Here is a 24806-nt window from a genome sequence, read left to right on the forward strand (position 1 = left end):
AAGGCAAACGTGTCTCTCACCATTTTACTTAGATAAATAAATAAAGGTGATCGTGAATGAATTAATAGATTACAAATGAACATTTAGCCTATATTTGTTTAAACTTCAAATTACGGTTTTGTCTCATAACTCCTTTGGTTTATCAATACAGTCACTAATGAGGTTAAAAGGTTGGACTCATGGGATGCATACTATATTGACTGGGAGAGACCACCTCTTACCAATAGTGCTACTCCCTACAGAGTGTGTGTGTGTGTGTGTGTGTGTGTGTGTGTGTATGATACTGCCATCACCACTATGGCCAACAGTCAGCTTCTGCTTGCTTTGGTTTCTCCCACTGTGCACCCGTGGTGGGTTTCATAGTAATGTATTTATGTATTCCTACTGTGCTCATGTCTTACAGTGCAGGCAACCATTCAGATGCAGAACTAGTGCTACCTAGGCACAATTGATTACTTTTTTTGAATGCAGTAACTGCTCAAGTGACCCTTATCTGATTATTGATCTATTGCTGGCGTGACCAACCCTCCCCAGTATTTCCCTGTGATATGGGGTGAAAGTTAGTGGGTGCATGCTAAATTTGTATTAGGTGTGTATGATGTCGTGGAGAAGAACTCATTGAAATGCATGGCTGTTCTGTTGGTTTGTTTAGACTGGAGTCCAACCCTCAGGCTGTAGCTACTTTGCTGACAGCAAAGCATAAGTGATCACAGAGTGCAGATATCAGATACTTTTTGATATAGGCCTTCCTTGACCAAATGCCCTTAACCTTGAAAATAAAGGTACCATGCTGAAAGGATGGTTATTAATCAATCAAAGCCCAGCATTCAAGAATACATACTTATTAGGGTTCTAGCCGCTTTTGAGTTTTTGTAGGTTTGTTACTTTTACCACTTCAGTTCAAATTCATGAAACATGAAATAAACGCACCAAAAACGTGATTATGAAAAGGCTATGCCCCTTGTCAAAGACCAATTTACTCCTTAAGTCTAATTAACTTATGGTACAGTGACTCAAATTTCCGCCATTAAAATGTTTTGAAAAACATATTTTTGGCATATCCTCCTAAACCATTTTTAATGGAAAAAGCCTAACAAAAGTTATCAAAAGCTTGTTGATATCTTATTTAGTTTTCAAAATATTGACCAATGAACTTCAAGGGGATGTGCACGTGACTCAGCACATTAATAGACCTAACTCATCAGTTTGTTGGCCAATCATCAGAGAACTTGCGAGAGTATCTGGCACATACTGTCAACGTTTCATTGAAATTAGCCACTAGCAAAAAAATGGCACAACACAAATCAGACTTTAAAGGAGCAATTGTTCATCCAATCAATACAAAACAGGATATGTTTGATGACAATGGTGAATCACATGTGTAAAACTATTTTGAAATCGCTCAATCTGGGGTGTCACCAGTTCCAAACATGTGCGTGGGCTTGGTGCAAATTTGGCCAACAAACAAAGACAGTTTATCCAAAAATAACCAAACTTGCTTGATATTTTCAAACAATCTGTAGCATCATGTCCACAAATGCCAAGAAATATGACTAGCCAGACTATGAGTATGCAATTATTGAAAGGCTGCATACAATGTCATGATGACACAAGTGTATGATTGGTCTCAGTCCTTTTGACAGAATAAACGGCTTTGTGAGGCCCAAGACCCTCTTGCTGCTCCCTGTGACTTACATTTTGGCAGATAAACTGCTTCCTTCTGTTGAACCAAAATGGTTGCTATATTTTGAGTCATTGTTTAAGTTTTATTTAACACGAGGGATTATATGTGTAATGTAGCCTGCATTGCCTTCAAACTGAATTAAAAGCCTTGAGCCTATACAGGGGAGAAGGTTGCGCAAAGCAAAAACAAATAAATCAATAAAATAAAAAAATACAGACATAATAATGGTTTGACTGCCTGGTTACAGTATATGGTTATATTATTTGGCAGTGCGATTTGGTCAGTAAATATTAATCACATTCTGTAATTTCACAGTTACATCTGTTTGGTTTAATTTACCTCCCAAAGGTTTACAGCACATCTGTAAGAATTAGCTGGATAAATATGCGTAGCTGCATTGAAAACATTGATGGAACAAATTGCAACTTGAGTTTTGCAATAACATCTATATACATTCTATATATCACATGGTATTTTTGACTGCCAGTATTAGTGTGCATCTTTTGGTGCATGATTGATTGTATATGCAGAGCAGCCTGTTGACACTTTAGACACTGTGACGTCACCCGTTGGTTCTCCTCGAGTGGGGGCATTTTTGGTCAAGACATTTTTAGGTGAAAACAGCTACAATTAACACACTATGAAAGTGTGAAATGTTGTAGGACAAAATTGCACAGAACTCCCAGACGAGACAACACTGTGGTAAAAACCTGTCAATCACAAGTCAGCAACAACATAAAGCATAAAACATTTGACTCTAAATGGGACCATCATTTACTAATGACCATCATGCTGTATTGAAGAAGACTTGAAACTAGTGATTGGGACAACTCAAACTCATCATCATGGTAACCTCATTGGTTGGCCCACAGCTGTCATCTCTTTCTCTCTCAGTTTAACAGCTGACATGTCAGCCAGTCACTACCACCATGTTGGCGAGGGGAGCAGTGACTGTAGATACATAGTCTGTTTCATTACCATTTTGATTTTATTATATTATTTGAATTCCTGTTGCAGTCTGTCTCTACATGTTGGCCCTGCGATAGACTGGCGACCTGTCCAGGGTGTACCCTGCCTTTGCCCAATGACAGCTGGGATCGGCTCCAGCCCCCCCGCGACCCTGAATACAGGATAAGTGGTAGAAAATGGATGGATGGATGGAATTCCTGTTGCATCACTTGGCTGAAGCTGTGCCTGTGCAGACAGTCAGCAGCACTCACTAATTGGGAGAAGGTGTATACATGCAACAGTATCCCATTTTGTAATGGTTTTTATTAGCATTATTAGGAAACATCATGCAAATACAAGATTGGGATACTCCAAAAAATCTGATAAAAAAGGGGTGATTCATGTCAATGTAAACACACTAGTGTGTTAAAATTTGCACCTTCACTTCAGATTTAGTGTTCCATCGAGTCCGAGCAATTGAGCTTGAACAACATTTGTAGTTTGAGTTACCCATCTTGTTGTCATTTGCTACTGATATTTATTAGTATCCCAAACAGCTGGTCTAACCCCTCCAATCAGTTAGATGCACAGTAATTACGTTATCATTTCTCTCTGTGATGTTTACACTCAGCAGGTTTCCTTCATTTCAATCAGGAGCTGCTGGCAGGGTAACGCCTGGAACTCAGGGTCCACCATTTTGATTGCTTTCTTCCGAAACACATTCTTCACCATTTTGAAAACCATCGTTTTGAAAAATGCCCCTCAGACAAAAGGTATTACAAAATATGATTAAAGGACAAGATAACACAGTTAGTTGTCCTATATGAGTAGAAATGATTATGTTCTTATTTGATGTTTCTTCTTGTTTAACTTTTGTCAAAACAGATGAAAAGGTCTGACCTTGTGCCTTTTTTCATTCTTAAATGAAATATCCCTACACGGGCAAAGATGGTAAGAGACACCACAGGCTATTGCTCTGCAGTCAGCACATGTAATTGTAAGTTATCAAGTACCCAATGAGGAGTTTTATGGCTCTGGAATCTGTGAATGTAATTCTGCGCCGCTAGCATTCCACTGGCCCAGTCGAAAGGTTCGATTGCAAACTGCACAGTTAATGAGTCACACCTCATTCAGCTAGCCGACTCAAGGCTATTTGACTAATTACGTGCAGGTAGGGATAGTTATGCAAATATAACGTGTCAAAGGTGCTTTTTTTCTCAGCGCTACAGAGAGGTCATTGTTCCTTGTCCTCGCCTCACGACTCGCCAGGAGCAGACGGTCCAAGGCGAAGGCGGTTGAATTATTGTGGTGGCCCAAAGTCACACCTTTGACAGCTCTCATGTCTTGTTTCCAAAACAAATGGCAGTGTCAGTTTGTGTGGGAAGATGAAACCTCGTGGGGAATCACACCGTTGATGTTTTAATGGTATCTTTCAACAGGATCCAATCAATAAATTCCAGCCAATTTCTTGTGATATACTTTGTACGAGAAATATAAAGACTAAAGTAATTTTAAATCTCCTCAGTTTTCAATAGTTTTACAGTATTATTTGATATATTGCCTGCTGGCAGAATGAAAGAGTTGTGCTAGAGGTGTGGTGATAAATGTGTAATAAACAGCAAATTAATTTGGATTCGCCACATCAATCATGATCCAAATTTTTTTAATTAACATTTTTGCATTCAATGTACTGCATTGTACTGTGACTGTTAACTGCAATCTGAAAGAACTTCAATCCAGTGATTATGAGGTAAGCATTCTTCATGTACGAATGAGTTGTAGCATAACTGTTGCATAAGCACAATGAGTCGAAGTTTATTATCACATCATAGATCTTTGCCTCTGGCCGTAATATTAAACTTGACATAATCAAGAAAGACACAGATGAGTGGCTGTAAAACAACCACAACACACATCAATAGTAATTTAAATGTATGACTTAATCTATATTTTACTTTGCAGACATGACATGGTGGACAGTCAAGGCATTTCATGGCAAAGTAACCCAAAATCATATAGACAAGTGATACATTGTGCGTGAAATAACACCTCTTGTTCGTCTTGCAATTTGTTTGAGGAAGGAAGACAGCCTACTTCACTTTTTCTCACAATGCCAAAGATGAATGCATTTTGACAGCACATGGCATTTTGGAAACACATCCAATTGTTTTGCTGGCAGTTATGTATAATGTTAGATTAAATCCTCACTTGCCATCAAGACTGGACAACTCAAGATGAGAATGTACAAAGTAAAATATGTCAGTAGTGCATTTTCTATTACAATGATTTAGTTTTTAAATTCTCCCTATGTGGAAGTAATGGAGATTTATTCAAGCATGTAGATAGTCACAAACTACAGGCCTTCTATCCAATGTCTAACCCCTACTAGAAAGAGGAGCTTTTATTAATAAAGCAATTCTCCCACTTAGTGGATTGATTAGTTATATCCACAAGGCTAACTGATCAATTGCATCAACACTGTATCAGAATGTCTCGTAACTCATAGGGTTTTTTATTTTTTTATTTAAACTATAAACAACTTAATTCAAAGTCATACGTTTCTGGAATAAGAAAACATATACATTTGATTTTGGTCCAATTGTATGGATGGATGGGACAAGCAAACGTGTCCTATGTGAAACCAAGAAATTGTTGGTGCCTTTATGTTCACTAAATTAAGTTTCACTTCATGATTTTGGTTAAATTCACACTATTAACCACATGACTGTAGTGGAGTGTCATAGTTTGATGCGCTGGCCTACCCAGTGCCTTAGAAAATGACACCAAGGGGTCTGACCCAGCGTCAGTTTGTAACAAGAGAGGACAGGTTGCCACTTTTAGTGAATTTGCAATGGTTGTGCTCCTTGATTGCGAAAGTTTGATTGCCTATTGAAAGACTCTCATTGTCCTTTGTGACTTTGGTCTCCCAGACAAAGAGCTTCTGGATTAGCAGGTCCATAACCTCTTAATTAAAGACAAAAGCAGACAGAGAGAAAACTGTGGAACAAGAGCAGCTTTTCAATTATTTATTGACTTGAGATTCCACCTCACTCTTCTAACACACACACACACACACACACACACACACACACACAAACAATAGATTTCCCCTGGGCTTATAGCTTAGTGCTGTTGTTGAGATAAGTATATTATTTATCATCACAAGCAATTCAGATTGTAAGGATCACATTCAATCGGACTGATTTGTAATAATCTAATTCTCATGCTGTCCAAGTAAAAAAAAAAAAAAACAGTGAGCAGTTATTCTGCAGGACAAGCCTTCTTATTTGTGGGATGATTTTCATTCATACAATTCAATATGTGTCTCAAAGAACTGTACAGAGTTGGCCTGTGGAATTGTGGGCCGTCTCTCCCAGGGAGAATCACATATAATGTAATCACACATGACCTGGTCTTTCCTTCAAGGGGAGATGATTCCACTGGGATGCCTTCAGGCACTTTCCTATTATTTGAAACCTGTATGTCTTCTTTTTCACTCAACTTTGTGTGATAGGTGGTCACTGAATTATATTGTACAGCAGTGCATGCAAATCTAAGATGGTAAAAGGAACTCTGATCATGGTCATGAACTGGACCCATAATTTAAGACTTGACCAGACATTTTGTAAACATTTTCACATGTGGAATTATATGTCAATGCCGGATGCTCCGAACAATCTTAACCATCCAAATTCAGCTCTTACAAGTTGTGCTGAATATTAAATCCCACTTGATCATAACTTGGGGATATGGGGAAAACATTGGTGCCGCTTAAACACTATATAATGGCAGGAAGTGATGCCACTAAAAAAGAAATCTGCTACAGAGATATGTTTGTTGTTGTGTTACTTGGCCATCTTGAACATAAAATGTCCATGACATTGTGGGTGAAGAGAGGCCATTGTAAGGATATACAGTACACAAATGCTTTCTCAGCAATAGCAAGATAAATTAGAAATTAGATGGGAGGTCCTTCTGCATCGGTCCAGTCTTGTAATGGCAAATTTAACTAGAAAACAATTATAGAAGTATTATGAAACTTACAGCCACTGAGAATTTGTCTCCATCTTCATCTCTATGCAGATTGTAATCAAACACCAAGGAATCTGTGCGATAAGCCATGTGCAGCATCAGCACCCACTCAAAGATTAAAAAAAATGTATGTGCCATCCCTGATGTCGATATTGTGCTCATATTCAAGTTATAGCTGCACCATAACCCATGGGAAACTTCTATTAATGACAGCATCATAGTCATTATCATGGTGTCATAATGTTAATATTTTTGCGCATAATTTATCAAAATGTGAGTTATAGCATATGTATGTTTGATCAATGTCAACAAAAAAACAACAACAACATATTCTGCAAATCTGCTTTTTTTTTTTTTTCAATTGTCAGCATGAGCTTTATATATTTGTGTTATCTGTTTATATTCATGAGTACTTGATTTCATTATTCATTTGGGCTATTTGTTTCTGCTTATTTTTGAAAAATTACAGCACATAAATAGTCAACCTGAGGACTTGATTATAGTCCTTGTGCTCTAAGAAAATATTAATTTATTTCCTGTGTTCCCCACTTCTCCTCTTGTTTCCATAGCAACATGACAAGGAATGAGGGACAGGGCTATTGGCTATGAAGTTTCTAACTGCACTAATGAAAAGGCAGGAAGTACATCGCCCTTCATGAATGAAAAGGCAGGAAGTACATCGCCCTTCATGTTGTAAATTATCAAAGCTTTTTTTTGCTAAAAACAAGCAGTCATCCAAAGATGATCTGCTATATGTTGTCTGTTTCCAGTAATAATACAGAGTGAGACTGGTTTTAGTGTGTAGGAGTTTTGCATGTTGTTGTTCCATCAGCATGTTATGTCCTCCAAGCTAGACTGGAACAACATGGTGACCTCCACATACACAACAACAACAACATCAACCATTGGTTATTTCAAGTCCAATAGGCATTTCCTTTATGGTTATTTAGAGTTGCTATTCTATCCTCAGAAACTCATTACAGATCACAATACCTTAATGTTTATTTACAATGTCACTCATCAGTAAACCAATACTTAGATGTGCTGTTGTTGCCATCACATGTTTCTATGTGAATACTGATCTGTTTTAGTTCCCTGCTTTGCCATGGAGGAAACTACGGAGGAAGATGTGAACTAATTTTAATCAATAATCAACCAAATAAGTAATTACCCTGCTTTAAAACTGAATTACCTCACAAAAATCCAAGAGATGCCCTGCAGTTTTATTTTCTAAGTTGCCAGAGCAGACAGAAATTTCTCTCCTGAGTTTTGATGGATTATCTTCTTCTTAAAGTCTGTCAGATGCAACTAGTGTAAAAGACAAATGCCAGCTGGACCGTCTTACTTAAAGGAAAAATCTTCCCTTGTGAACAGGTTTATGAGAAAAAAATAATGCTTTATTTAGATTCCAGCTATAGAGATGAAATTACCGGTGTACTCGCTGGAATGATATTTGTGTAGCTATGTTGATACACTGTTATGGTACTGTCCTACAATTGAAAAAGCCACGGCAGGCAATTTACCCAATCTGTCAAGCTTTGGTGTGCCTTCCATTACTCCATCACCTTTTACAAATAAACAGATAACAGTGCCTACAAGAAGTATGTCTGATAAAACATAGCAGCGTCAACTGATCATTTTTTTGGGCTGCTTAGCAGAAAAAGCCATAAACACGAGCTGTCATGGTGACATTTTTTTCTAAACAGTTGACCATTTCGACATCCAGCAGAGGAGCACTAGCATTAATATGGAGTTGAGTCCGCTGCTGATCCTGAGTTGATTTAGCACCTTCTAGCGACACCAGCCTCTGACGCAAAAATTCTCTGCTGCACAAGCTAGTCACCAACTTTATGCTGGTATATGCAACTACTATATACTGCCCACATGGTGGGTTTATCAAATGGTAAATGCCAAAAAAAAAAAAAAACTTTGAAAGCTATGAAACAAACGATTTGCTGAAATATAAAAATTATAAATAAATCAAGCTCCATTTAGCTAAGGGGAACTCTAATCTGAGTGAAACTTGATCCATTGTTATTAGTGCAGCTTGACATTTTTTCTAAATAAATGTATGTATTGTTTGTATTATGTCCAATGTGTCAATGGATGTGAATATCTGCAAAGAATGTGATGTTGCAGTAACAATTTGTTTTTTTTCCCCTGGTTATCTTGCATTTAAATTATCTTTTAAGTAGCAGCTTAAAAGATCAATACGGGCTAAAATCTAAACTCAATAGTTTTCATGTAAATAACATTTGTGCAGGGTATGGTATCACGTTTGGCCCTACTTGACATTCTCTGTCGTTAATCTGAGATAACGACAGCTGTAATCTTCAGTTAATGTTACAAACCTGACCCAAGAACACAGAGGAGTCGTATCGCGTCAGAGAGGAGGTACATTTTTGTTGATACAGCACTTGCTACTCCCGTGAATTACAATCACACACTGACATGCCATGAAATCAATATGGAGCCGAGTAATAAGAGCCAGCAATCAGAAGCCTCATAGAGCAGGTTGGATGCCATCCTTATACATCATTCTGTTGATGCACGACAACAGCCACCGCTAAAGGCCATGCTAGATTTAGCAGCGACAGGAAGACAATTTGGCAAAAGGAGATGATTTCAGCGTGGTGGAAAGTTTTCAGCAAGAATAACATAACAATCTGGAGCAGTATCTTATTCTAATGACTACACAAAACCTACGGATATGCATACATTCATGAGTTTGTGAGTATGCAATTTTTTTCTTAGTGATGAAACATTGGACACAAAGAGGAAGAGAATTAAGTCCAGCTATTGGGATAGAGGGACTAAATACATTAAAAGGATAGCACATTCTGTAAATGAAACCCCTGTATTGAGAGGCTAAAAAGATGATCGGGGTTAGTGCTCATTTGGGGATTTAACTAATGGTTGGGGAGTGAAGTGGGGGCACCACATACACATACACACGCACACACACAAAATACACACCGAAGGGTCGGCACTTTGCCTTCACACAGGTCCAGCTCATGACGCCCTGGGTCGAGACAGGGTCATCAGCTGGAACCATCATATCAGCACAGAGTGGCAGCAGTGCACTAAAATGTTTGAATTACAACAATATTTTTACATTGCATGTAGTTTATAAAAGCTCTGAATACAATATAGAGAACCTTTAGCTAAAGGGGAGGCATATCACAATACTGTTTACTGTTCAAACCACCTGGGGCCCGTTTCACAAAGCAGGTTCAACAAACTCTGAACCTAACCCTGAACTCTGAGTTGACCAACTCTGAGATGGGCAACTCTGAGTTTTCAGTTTCAGAACAGCGGTTTTGAATTAGTTCAGTCAACTCTGAGTATGTAAACTCTGAGTTACGCGCGTGCCTGCCGACTCTACAAAGCCATCATCAATGGAGCTCCGATACTACGATTCACCATGGCAACGGGGAGAGCGTCATTAGATATTACTGAGTGTTTATGTAGAAAACGAGCTCATCCTGAGAAAGCGGAGCAACGTAACTGCAGCAAAGTAGCGATAGTTGGCGTGGCAGACAATTACTGCCCGATCTAATGTGTATAACTGAATGAAACAGTCTATTGATCTAAAGGTAATAACTCTTTATTTTCAGACTTGCACAGAGACACTGTGGTGTAATGGTTAGCAATGCCAGCCCCAGTGCAGGCGACAGCGGTTCAACTCCCGTAGTTCAAAAAGTAGCGCAATGAATAAATCATCATTTTCATTGGGTGTAATCCTCCCAGGCACAGAAAGAAAGTGGCGTCAGTTGAAAATTAAGCATAAGAATATTGCGCAAATACGTTGACTAAGGCATATGATTTTAATCATATTTCACATATTAAACAGTAAATATAAGCAGGTATTTCAAAACAGAAATGTACTTAAACATTTCATAAATCTCCCGTTCTCAAAAACGCTAGCTCTGCAAAGAATCTGGTTGCGGATTATGTCCGCGATATGAAATGTTGAAAATGTCAGAGAATATTGTTTAGATAATATCTAATGTGATTGAAATGAAAGGTAATCAAAATCCTCTCCCAACGCAAAGCTGCTAGAATCACTTTTATTTCCATATCGATTAGGTTGACGATGAAAGGACGGCACATTTTTTCAGAGTTGGTTCAGATTCCGGAAAAAGGCGGAGACATGTAGGGAGAAACTCAGGGTTTGTTGAAGCAAACCTGCTAGGGAGCAGGTTAGGTTCACGGAGTATGTTACCCGGGTAACTGACTCAGATTTATGCTGAACTGGCTTTGTGAAACTGAACAACCAGAGTTTCCCTCATCTCAGGGTTAACTAACTCAAGGTTTTCACTTAACCTGCTTTGTGAAACGGACCCCTGGAATCATTAAATAAACATTGGATAGCCGACAAATTCTAATTAGCTCTGTCCTCATTTCACACTGAAGCACTAGCTTTTTCCACCTTTCCCGGCAAACTGATTGACATATGTTTGGCTTTTTTTTACCTGCATGCAACACAAGTGAGGATACACACATTGCTCTGACTGCGCCTCACATGCACAAATAATCTTGACAACAACAACAGCGACATCCTGTCTTGAGTTTGACACTTTGAGAGAAGCTGGCGAGAAAACAGTGATAATGAGAGGAAGTGGGAGGGAAGGAGGGGCAGTGAGAATTGCTTCTATAATCTCAGATGGTGTGCCATATCTTTATCATTCCCCCCCTCCTGTCTGTGTGTTGTTGTTTTTTTTGTCTTAAGAGTATGCCTTCTTTCTCATTTCACATACATTTCTATGTCTCCCACCAGGTCTTTCATCCTATTCCTACCCTGCAACTTTTCGATACTCAGCATTCTAGCTCGCTCCCTGTCTTCCATTTGCCCCTGTCTTCCATTTGCTATTCATACAATTTTCCTCATTCTTAGCATAAACACCTTATCTAAAGTCAGACTAAAATTAAATTTTGACTGTGGTTTAGTGTGTTTTGTAGTATGGAAAAGGTGGGATATTGCAACAAATGAATTACAACGCATATAAGTGCTTTTCCTAACAGTCATTTCATTAGACACAGACAGTATTGATCTTAATCAGAGTTAATGCTAAACTATTTTGGTATGATCCTTTGTTTAATTTATTGAATACATTCCAGATGACGAAAATGTTGATATGACAAACAACCCATACTTGTGATACATTAAAAGAGGGGAAGTGCATTTTGTGATGACTAAGACTGGGGATTTGTTATGTTATGTGAGTCATAATGTGCTGCTTGTACACGATATTAAGTCCCTTAGAAGTGTATGTGCATCATCACAGTGTGATCCAGAGACACCAATAGCACAAATGAGTCATTAACTTAATAATGAACACCATATTGTGTACACAAGTACCTGTGTTTGGACTAAATGAGATGGTGCATTTATTCGTGTGTGCGATTGTGTTATATAAAATGAAAAGAGGGTAACCTTTAGTAAGTCAAGAAGCATCAGCACTGTCGACAAGTGTCAGTAGTTGTTTACCACATAGAGCAGCCCCGTCCCCAAAGCTGCATTGTGAAGAAACTTCTTTGTCGTGGACACCATTTGCTTTCTACTAATCGAAAATAAGTTGCACATGAGTGTGCATAGGGAGGAGAAAGTCATTGAGAATGCAGTTTAATCTAATGGACAATGTCATTTTGTAGGAGATAAGTTTGCACACTGAGACCTCCCATATTACAGCACATATCACTTGGTTGTTAACCACAAAAAAAGATGTATGATGCATGTGTTTATGGTTTTATGGTTATATTAAGATGCTAAGTGACCAAAAAAGACTGCACAGGCACATTGTCCAATCTTTCATGCCACACTCCTGCATCAAAAGGTGTTATTCACTGATGAAGATGTTAGCAGGCACCCACACACCATTAGGTGTATTATATATAATTGACCAATGATGTGTTGGATTTTACAATCAAATGAGTTACTATTGTACTAAAAAAGTAGGTATGTAAACACAGGACTAGCTACTGTATGGCGTCTCGTCACATGATCCAATTATGACTTGACATTTGAAACATCAAAATACATATTACCCAGCAATCATTATTTCATACCGAAATACCAATGAAAATAATCGGAATCGCTCGCAAAGGGCCCATTATCCTCCCATCACCTTGTTGGTGGGCTGCTCTCTACAGGCCACCTAACCCCCCCATGGGCCCCTGTGAAACCACACTGACTGCACTGTCTACATTTGTCCAAAGTGTCTTGGCGTTAATATTATTATATATAACGTATCAATTATTATTATTATTATTATTATTACTGTGTCTTCAGGTTTTCAAGCTTTTCATTAACAAGTCAAAAAAGTATCCCATTTTCTTTTCTTCTCCTGTGCAACAACCCCTCAAAAAAGGCAAAGTATTGACATTTTATAAAGAACCTCCTGATGAGGGCATCCTAATTGTTAAGCAGGATGTGTTATTTGGCAGAAACACAAAGGCTCACATCAGTGCATCAGAGGGCACCGATCAGCCATGGGGCAATACGGCAGCCAATCATCATGTTGCATGCTAAGTTCTTTCAGAGCAGTAATGCCTTTTCATTTACTTAAAATGTACTGGGACTGATGCTCAACTGAACATCACATGCACATGACGAACAAGGTTTCACAGACTTGGGAAGACTATATGCACAAGGTCAAAAGTACCACAGGTAAAATGTAGCAAAGGCATACACGTGAAAGAAGGCAATGCTAGTGCATTAACGGCTATAGGCATTCCATATGCTCATTTATTATTAAGATGAACCTTCACTCAAAGAATAGTACTCCCATGGTCCTCAACATAAAATACTGTTGAATATAAAACAAATTGTGTACTATGTTTTATAATCATATCCATAGTCTGGTGCAGATTGATTTGGATGATCCGTGTTGAGAGATTTCGTACTTTTTACATAATTACTTTCGTTTTCCAGAAACAAAATCAAGTTTTTTCCCATTGCACTGAACACGTCATTGATAGGGAACATGACATACTGCTTCTAAGTACAGAAAATAGCTAGTCAAAGCTACAGAAATGGCTCATAGAGAAGGAGCAGGCTTATTCGCTGATACAATGGCTTTTTTTCACCAGCTCAAAAGGAATGAGGAAAATACTGAATATGTTCACTGTGAAATTCTACTGGATGAGGTGTAAAAAACACACACTGCTTAAAGAAATGTGAGCTCTGAGATTAAGTGACCTTATGGTTGTATCTGTGTTTGTCCTCTAATCACCAACTAGATTTATGTTATTCAATGCCCTCCTAAACTACGTGATTGCAAGTGCTTTAATTTAATTAAACATTAACCTTAAACCTGCAGGTCCAACTTCACTGCAGTGAAATTGGCTTGGGAAACGGACGTATAAGAGGGTAAAGTGCATATTTTTATTTCTTTGTCTATAGTCCCAGTACATTTTGGGAGACTAGCTGTGGGAGTGTGTGCTGGCACTGAGTTGTGCTGCTTTCTATTTTATGCTCTGTTTATTTCAATGCAACTCCTTAAAATGTACCACAGCAAAACGGCAACCACTCTATTCAAAAAATTGACAAAACAATACAAAATAAAACCTTCTGAATGGCAAATACCTCAGCCATTGTACTGTAACTAATGTTGGCCCAAGGTTACCATGATTTTCTTCTATAAAGATTTTACTCTTGGTTTGATCACAGTATTCAGTCTGAATTTTTTCTTACGTTTATAGAACTCAGTAGGTTTCCAAAAAAAACTAATTTTAACTTTTAACATTATTCCAGATGTTCTGACCCCGACATGCCAAGCTATGCTCGGGTTCATTAAGTGTAGGATATATGACAGTGGTGAAAAAGGGGTGATGTGTTACTTATAAACATCTTGAGTATGTACTTTTTAATTAGATGTAATTTGGCTTGTGGAGTGAATTAATCCCACCAAATCCCGTGAAGTTTGAAAGAGGACAGAATACAGGACACCCTAACCCCAAACATACTGAATCACCAGAGCCTGACCCATAAATAATGTATTCATAGCATGGGTTAGTTATTTATGGACATCATGCATTGTTTCATGATGTCCAACCAGTTTTTGAACTGAACAACTGCAACAGCATCAGAACTAGTAGTTGTTATCCTCAATGTTCATTCATGTTAATCAGTTTAACTTACATTTTGGTGATCTTACTAATGAAAAAAATAACAAAAACAAAATGGTTCATTTTTGTCATGTTCATGGCAACCCTTTCCTCTAAATAAATACATCGTACACCTGGACTCCATTTTCAATTACATTCCCAGGGAAATTAACAAATTTTCGGAGGGAAATTAACAAATTTTCGGGCCTGAATGGTTGCAGTTTGTTAGTTTCAAATGTAAAATATGCTACAAAGATTAGATTTAGGCAAAAAATATTGAATTGGTTAGGTTTGGTAAAAAACAGTCTTTTTGGTTAAATGACTATGACTATGAAAGAGTGTTGCAGACTTGTCAAAGGAGTAATTTGCAATTCTGCTGAAGCCGACGTTTTTCACAAACTCAAAATTGCTTGCAAAGTAATCAAATGTACAATCACGTTTCATTGCTTTTAAGCAATTTTGAGTTTGAAAACCCTATACTTCATAATTATGTTTGACTCAGTTCACACAATTCAAATTATTGGCCTATAGCTACAATTCTTTATTCATGTAGGCTAACACTCTTAATTTAAATTGGCTGTTGATGCAATTGTATAACACTACTATACCAATTTGCAGATCTCAAACTGCAAAACAACTTTTATTATTTGACCACCTCCTATTGCAGTCATTGGTCACTTTGCTGTGGTGAGACATTTTTCATATTGAACAATTTCTTCTTTATTTCACTATGACCCTCAGGTGACACGACATAAAGAGCACTCATTATTTCGCCCCATTCCTTGGCTTCAGCAGCTCCCTTATTTCTGCTGCTGATGCTGCTAAAAATTATAGACTGGCCTTTAAATGGTAAATGGTAAATGGACCTGCATTTATATAGTGCTGTTCTAGTCTTGTCGACTACTCAATGCACTTTACACTACATTCAGTCTACATTCACCCAATCATACACTGATGGCAGAGGATCCACCTGCACATCAGGAGCTAATCTCATTCACACACATTCACACGCCAATGGCACAGCCTTTGGGGGCAATTTGGGGTTCAGTATCTTGCCCAAGGACTCTTCGACATGCAGACTGGAGGAGCCGGGGTTTGTATCACCAATCTTCCGATTGGAGGACAACTGGCTCTAACCTCTGAGCCCAGCTTATTTATCTCTGAAAGCGAGGCTTTCACATATGATGCAGGACATGTGGCCTTCTTGCATTATCGGGACATTCATGATGCTAAATTACAGTTGTCATGAACACACGCTCTTTTACTGTTTGCAGACTCTGATGTGACACACTAATACAAGCCCACAACACGATAACAAGTAAGAAAAAGTTAAGATAAGAATATGTTGTTAAATATTCATGTTTACCTCTAAGGAATCTTTTTGCAGTTACCTTTCAGAAATGTTTCTTTGTGCGGAGCAAAGATGGATTGTGTCAAGGCTTATAGAGTGAGGCTTTGATTTGGAAAGTTTGACACCATTGTTTTGGACACATATTTGGCAGCTTGTGTTGAAAGGCAATGACGTCTGTTAGTTGATCTGATCTAGCAGGTTCACAGTTGGTACATGTCACTGGAGGATTTGGCATTGTTTGGCCAAATTAGATTGCTTTTATGCAGGCCCAGAGGATAGAACAATCAACGCACCGCCTTACACCCAGAGAAATAAGGCAGGCTCCAGATAGGAAGAAATGAGGCAGCTATGCAGCATGCTGCTAAGGCGGTGAAGCCGAAAAAAGATGAAAGGCAGATAGATAACATCAGTGACATCACAGCAGAAGGGGAATTGCGTCAGCTTCATCAAACAGTCCTCATAAATTACCAAAGGACTGCCTATTCTCCTAAAAAAAAGAGTGGGCCCCTGAGAATTTCTCGACAGTGAAATCAGAGTCCTCCACTTTTTGGCCCCGAAAAAGGCTCTCAGTTCATGTCTGAGCAACTATAAAGCTCATCAGGAAACAATGCTTTCTCAAAGGATGCTTTTTTGTTCAGATTTAAGAACTTGGGGATTTAGGGGAAAGGTGGAAGCCTGTCTTTGTTGGTTGGTAACAAAATGCACCTACTAACAAGCATTTCAACAGAGGCAGGCTTGCTGTTTCCCCCCAGTTTAGTTTGACCATACTAGCCCAAACAGAGACCATTAAGTGTCACATGTTCATGCAGGCACACATGAACACATGGACACTCTATATATTTTCATCATATATTTCAGCACTCAGCACACCTACGGATCGCAACTTTCAGCACCATGGACAGCGGATGAAAAATGATGTTGTAAACAGGGTGGCCGACTGTGGCACATTTTCTGCCAGCTACTGTATATTGCTTTCCGTCTTTATACGATCTTTTATATTGCATTGCAGCTTGGATGGTTGTGTATGAACCTGCAACTCATAACAAAACATACAAATAGGGATGGGACCTTATAGGATTTTATTGTGGATCGGATAAAAAAGGTAATGGTAAATGTCCATCATTGGGATAATTGTATATCTTGTGACTTGAAAAAGCTGGGCACTATCTTGGTAGACAAGTGAAAAATAGTGAGAAATACTGGACAAACAGGGAGCACCTTATTTAAGATTGTTTGTGCTTTTCTACAATGTATTTTAAGAGGGTTATCTAAAATAAGGTGCATCACATATGTTGACCCCCCAAAACATCTTTCTCACAAAATGCGAAGGCATAACAGGAAGTTTATGTGCCATTTTAAGAGTTTTAAGCACATTTTGATGATTATCAGGATAATATCGGGAATCACAATCTTATTTTAGGATATTCGTGATGTGAAAATGTTCATATCGTCCCATTCAAACACAATAGACACCACTGTCCCCTACTTAACTTGACCAAGATATATCAATAGTAATGTGCTGCACTCTATGTGTCCAAGTGCAGTAGACAAGAGAACAGCAGATTTTAATTGACCATCGTCTTGAATTTTCTTCTCTTTCATCCTTATTTAACCAGGTAAGCGTTGCTAAGAGCATATTCTTGTTTACAGCCATGGACTAGGGGAGTACTTGTAAGCTTAAGGAGGGCTACATGGATAAACAATCACATTTGGGAACCGCCCGATGCAACAGGAGTCTACTGTTGGCCACCAAGCAGTTCCATTACAGCAGTTTGGGGTGTTAACATCTTCATAAGGCTATCACATTCTTTATGTTTATTTTTACACATTAACAGCTCCCCAAGCAGATCGGTGCAATAGCTACACTTCCCATTTCCATATTTCAAACCCTTTTTTTCCCACAGCCATTGTACTATGGTCTGAGCGAACATGCTTGGTCTCTCATCACCATGAGGCCCGTGTAGATGCAATGTCCCCATCCCCGTTTGTTTTATTTGGACGTTTGATGCCGTGCGCTCATCCAATCCGATGAGCTGGCAGCTTTAACTGCAACGAGGGTAATTATTTACAGGAGCGATTGTGGATCAAGCTAAAAATATCCCTTTTCGCTCCCTACAAGAGCTCCCCGGAGCTTTGAGAACAAGAGGGGGGGAAAGAGTCTGGAAGTAAGGCTGTGAACAGATTCAACTCATTCCATTCTTTCACATGCTGTTCTCCTCCTTTAAAAGTCCAGCATTAACAAAGATTAACCATCGTGAGACTGTGTTAAAATGTGTAATGTCTATTCAGAAACAAGATAATGCTTATCAACCGGAAATACTTAAACGATAGCTGAGCTGCATTATTTAAAAGAAGCTACAGATAGTCTTTTCTCATCGTAGATAAGCCTCCTGTTTGATTGCCCTTCCTCACAGGAAGGTCAGAGCATCAGGTCAGCTGCTGCAAGAGCTTCGTGCTGCTGATAGCGACTTCATGTTTTGTTTAAAGACACTTGAGGGAGGTGTATATGCACTGAAAGCTTTTTCCTTCCTTGATGAAAATCAGAAATTGACAGTTCGTGAGCGGTTGATAATGGATGGATGGTATGTGTATCTGTTATACATATATGTATATATATACAGTGTTGAGGACAATGCACATATTTCAATGTTTGGAGTTGGCCACCACAGTGTGTGATGCTTGGTAGCCTATCTCGCTCTCCCTGACAGCTCGAGCGTCGCCCTGATGTTCCGTCCTCGTGCTCCCGGTCCGCCAGTGTTTGGGTGGTGACGCGATAACTGCCGGTTATATGTCCGACTTCTTCGGAGTTCAGTTAATTTAAATCGACACGACAATAACTTTAAATAAATACCCTGGAGGGTGTGATGAAGGGTTTTCGGACAGCCAATTAATTGTCTTTTCCTTTCGACTCGCAGCCACTTTATTATCAGTGTCCTTGTGTGCGCAACAAAATGTAAAAAATCTCCTTTTGGAAAATAAAAAGTTGGCCGAATTAATGGAGCAATATGGCCAGAAAATAAAACATAAGTAAGTAAGGTAAGGAATACAGGGTTTCTTATTCCTATTCAGCTTAACTGTATCATTATTCCTTGCTTTGCCAGTAACATGAGAGAAATTCAGCAGCATCATATAACTCAACTGTGGTTATTCCGTCCCTTACCTAACTTAATTTTTTCCTCAATCCCTACCAAAATGGCAGCCATTTTTAAATTAAAACTCCTCTTCATGTTGGGTTATATACAATGGAGTTCAACATTTTGGTGAAAGATAATTAAATTGAATCAAGGTTTAGTAAGTAAGCCAAAGTAATGTTATATAATAATAGACATTCTACAACCTGCATAACTAAGGAGAACATTAAGTTCACATGTTTAAAATTAAAAAAAGAAAAGAAAAGGAAAATTATTCAGAGCAGAGTGAAGAACTTGGATGTACTTGTACTCTGCTTGCATTTTCTTGTTTATAGTTTGAATTTATTTGTACAGGTTCATGAGGCAGTTTATGTCTAGAAAACATCTTGTTTTCCCAGAAAGTCTACTGTCACATCTTTTATCATCAGTTAGCTTCTAAAAGATACAAAGTAATGCCGTCTTAACTGCGGTCTCGTTCATTCATTAAGATAATATAATTGCTCACAATGTTTGAATAAATTAAGTGTCCCTCGACTCTTTCACATGCATTTTATTTTGGGTACATTCTGATTTGCACCACTCCTTCCATTTAGCCTTATTTAGACTCTGCAGATTTAAATAATCCACATTCATCTTGACTGAGGGGATTGCAAAAAAAATAAGAAGCACTTCTATCTTCTTTGCAACTGACTTCATTTTATGCTGCATTAAAGGAGAAATCCGGTCATTTTTGACCCCATTTCCGTTGTCCCCAGGGTCATCCCGACTTATTAGAAGCAAAAAACCAGACAAAAATTGACGTTGCCTAGCCCGAGATCTGTACCTGCCTGGCAGCCTTCCAGACTCGCTCCAATGCTAACCCATTGGGGCAACTTTTTTCTGCTTTCCTGGGCCTCAGAAAACAATTCCAAGACCTATGCAACACAGGTTGGGTCCGTACGAGACACCACGGCGCTCGTTTAGCTCAAATAGTGTGGCAAAACGACATAAATATGTGTGTTTTTGCATAGAGTTACTCACCTCAAATCACCCCGTAGACATTAGCAGTAGATAGCCGAGCGCCTGTCGTCCGTCCCAGTCACCGCAGAAACGAAAACGTTTTCCTCGTAGATTTTGTATCCATAAAGAAACAACCGAGCTGTGCAGTCGTCATGTCCGTAATAAATCCATGAAGCTGTTATGTCCATATGTATGACTATGTTACAACATAGCAACGATAGCTTCAGCTAGTAACGTGCCGGGGGCTCGTCCATCCCACTCACCGCAGAAATGAAAACGTTTTCCTCGTAGATTTTGTATCCATAAAGAAACGAGCTACGGCGACAACAAATCTTGCGCAGTCTCAGTAGGCTAGTTGTGTTGACAGCACGAGTGGGAGTCGCGTGTGCAGTCTGCAGTCTCTCATCAACAGAGTGAGATCAAAGTGACCCTCGCGCGACTGTCCAAGATTTGTCACTGTACTGGCTTGAAAACAGCTCCAGAGTGAGGACGGCAGACGGGAACTTGCGCGAGACTTGCATTGTTTTGGCTCCCGGCTACTGTTTAGCTGTAAGCAGTCGTTGCTATGTTGTAACATAATATGGACATAACAGCTTCATGGATTTATTATGGACATGACGACTGCACTGCTCGATCGTTTCTTTATGGATACAAAATCAAAACTACGAGGAAAACGTTTTCGTTTCTGCGGTGACTGGGAGGGATGACAGGCGCTCGGCTATCTACTGCTAATGTCTACGGAGTGATTTGAGGTGAGTAACTCCATGCAAAAACACACATATTTATGTCGTTTTGCCACACTATTTGAGCTAAACGAGCGCCGTGGTGTCTCGTATGGACCCAACCTGTGTTGCATAGGTCTTGGAATTGGTTCCTGAGGCCCAGGAAAGCAGATAAAAGTTGCCCCAATGGGTAAGCATTGGAGCGAGTCTGGAAGGCTGCCAGGCAGGTACAGATCTCGGGCTAGGCAACGTCAATTTTTGTCGGGTTTTTTGCTTCGAATAAGTCGGGATGACCCTGGGGACAATGAAAATGGGGTCAAAAATGACCGGATTTCTCCTTTAATGTGGCATTTTTCAGTGGCCCGGGATATCATATTGTCCAAAAAGAAATTAGAAAAATTGGTCCAAGTATATTTTTCACAAATGCAGATTTTGACTTGTGCAAGTCCCCCTTGACAGGCCCCCCAATAATGGCTTTCATAGATTCAAAATTGTGGAAAACTAACTGCTAATTAAAACTGCATGTTAGATTATTTCATCTTGGGAAAATTAACATTTTTAGGCAGTGCTGTGAAAAGTCTGCTGCCATTAGTATGCATGATAATCTTACACAAGCATCTGGTGCAGTCTTTTGGCTGAGCAACTTCAGTGACGGATTCTGTTCTGTGGCACAACTGTGTTGTTGTTCTTGAAAGTGGAGCTGAATGTAAAGTGAAGATTAGGTTAATTGAGAGGTTTTTGCATCCGGGCAGGGCGACATCATTAGATATTATCTGAAATGAGTGGTCGATATAGTTGAATGTGTTTGGGCCCAAACACTCAAGTTTAGGGCCTGGGCAGCAGATATACTATGTAGTGACTACCAAGCAACATGACCAATTAATCAATCACTTATGACCAATTAATCAATCACTTAATAGTCACTACCATAATCTAATATATGGATGGTGCAGTTAAATTGCTCTTCTTTGCAACAGCACTTATAAATACATCGCAAATTGATAGTTAATTAAACTTAATTTATTCATTTTACTGTTAGCAAAAATGGAATGATAATCATTGTAAGAGCCATATAGTTATTGTAAAACCTTTGATTAGTCATTTACGGTAATTTATGATCACGTGGTGCGGGGTTGTAGGAAGTAAGGGTTATCAGCTGTTCACCGGCGTTGTTTGTTTGTTTGTTTGTATGAATGGAAGGAGAGGGGGTGTTGGGAGGAAGCCTACTTTTTGCTGACCGCTATCGCACACTTTGGCTATTGAACCATTGCACTAGTTTAACTGTTATTTTCTGTATCATATGTACCATTGAAGACCTGGAACAATAAAATACGAAACTCGTACATACGGATTTCAGTGCATGATTGACAGCCAGCGCGTCGAGCAACTTTCCCCCGTTCAGCCTCTCGGTGACTAAATACGTTTTTTTTGTTCGGATCGTCACCACTTCAATCATCAAATGCTATAATTTGTTATCATTATTTTGTGCAATATGAAATTGAGTGAGATAATAACAATAAAATAATACAATTATATTATTATTAACAATTATATTACAAAATATATTATTTTAGCAGTTTACTTTTGCACACATTAAATGTTATACAATTTGTTCATGGTTACTAATTGTTTGTAAATATTAATACACTGTTTATAAACATCTTTAAATATTACTTAGATGGACCAGAAACCAATTATTTACCGTTTTATCCAAGTTTTAACAACCATCTAAATAATGTTATATTTGCGTTACAATGATTTATTTAAGGTTTACGCATCATTTGATAATCATTGACACAAAATACTTAATATAATGTAAAATGTTATACTCAGTATAACATTAACTGTTGAAATAACAAATCATAGAATAACTACTAAAATGTCTTTCCGTTCTTCCGTTTCTTTCTTTTGTTACCAATAAAGGAAAAAAAAAACTCTTACACTAAGTTTAATAGACTAATGATTTACTTTTTTATGAATGATGGCTAAAAGTTGTTATGTTGTTAATGGTTAAACAATATTTAACTACATGGTCCATATATTTTACTCTCCGTCTCTAGCACCTGATACATGATATGATTTCAGGGTCAATCACACTGATGTGACCTTTAAATAGATTTAAACTTTTCGGGCTTGAAAAATACCAGAAAAATTCAAAGTGGATATCGAGTAATCATCCTATCTAGCTATCTACCTAGCTCTATGCCCCAGTGGTGAAAGCCATAGTCAATTTTGTAAGATAACATGGAATCAGGAATTACTGCGGTGGACTGTGATTTGGATGAATGTAACTAATAGAGGAAACGCATGAATTTGTATTATGAGACTGAGAAAAATCCATTTCATGGTCAATACCTGATGAGGTTAATAGGGTCAGTATCAGTGCTGATGTGACGTATTGCATTGGCACTTCCTAATAAATAGACATTGGCCACACATTTGTAATTATGAATTCCCCAATATAAGAAATGGACAAAGTCACTCTGCAGTCACACATTGGTTTGTGAACTAGAGTTTTGAAGCCTCAAGTTCGGCATTTCAGCCTTCGCCATGTTGGCTTGTGGCTGTTGCAGTCTTGTTTTTTTGCAAGTGACATTTAAGTGTGGAGCTAACTAAAACCGAATGCGGACCAGGACCATAATGTTACAATCCACTTTCATGATCTGAAACCACACTGTGAAAAGGTCAAAGTTCTAAGAGGGAAACACAGACAGATCCCATTGACAGTGTTGTCAATCACGATGGAGCCACTTTTTCTCATACACTTCTATACAATCTAACCTTTTTTTTTTTTTGCCCCATGATAGCTGTTAGAAAGAGTTAAAATTTCAGGCATAGCTGCATTGGCTTCACTTTTCAGGCCCGGAGGTTGCTGCTCATGTTTCCCACCGAAATGAAGATAAACAAATAAGAAGTATTCCTGCTGGATTTTAAAGTCCTCCATATAATAGTTTATTTTATTTGCAGAGGTTTCTCTCTGCAACTGAGACCACCATCGCCCTAACACAATGGAGAGGAATGACATGGTTTGTGCATTTAAACCATAAAAAAATGTCATCTGCAGAATAACATCTGTGTCAAAACACAATATTACCATAACTTGGGATAATCCACAGACCTTGCTTTCCACAGTTTTATGGAGAAATATTGTGGTGCTTAAAGAGCTCTCGATAGTTGTGAAGTGACCTTTTGATGTGGCGCCATTGTGAAATGTATCATACTTTCTTGAAATATTACAATTCATATATCCGTGGTCAGTTATCAGAAGGTACTGTATGCGATACCAAAATAGCATTTCCTTTTGTAATGCGTGGGTTCAAATGTCATATTCTCATAATATATAAGTGCAGTACTGTGGGATTTTAAGTATTTCTGCTCTCCATCTGTCCATCTACCAAGCCTGCATTTTGAGTGCTCACAAGTTGCACATCACATAGAAAACTAGCCCCTTGTTTATGTTCAGTTAGTTTGGCAATAATAATGAGCACGACTCCCGAGCTAATCATAATGTCTGTCAGTTAGCGTATGAAGTAATTACCAACTGCACCTGATTTATGACATAATGCTCTCACAGAAAAGACAAATACATATCCACCTTACTCACTTGGAACTGTATTGATCCAGGTGGTTTGACTCAGCTGTGTGTGTTATTGGACTCCATTGAATTTGGGTGCGATCAATCAAATTTCCGACACCTCTCCTGTCACCTTGAAATCTGTCTCGACAATAAAAAAAAAAGTCTCTTTTTTTACTCAATCACGTATCCCCCCTGCATGCCGGCAGGGTGTCATTCTTTGGATTTTAATGGTAATGGCTCCCAGATGGCATAT

General features: G+C 38.6%; 1 protein-coding gene across 1 annotated transcript in view; it reads left to right on the forward strand.

Annotated features, from left to right (window-relative positions):
* lingo1a (leucine rich repeat and Ig domain containing 1a) overlaps positions 1-24806 on the forward strand; it is a 131472-nt gene that overhangs the window by 21278 nt on the left and 85388 nt on the right. The gene's annotated exons all lie outside the window — the stretch shown is intronic.

The sequence above is a fragment of the Eutrigla gurnardus genome (genome assembly GCF_963514095.1).
Source record: "Eutrigla gurnardus genome assembly, chromosome: 9".
Taxonomy (NCBI): Eukaryota; Metazoa; Chordata; class Actinopteri; order Perciformes; family Triglidae; genus Eutrigla; species Eutrigla gurnardus.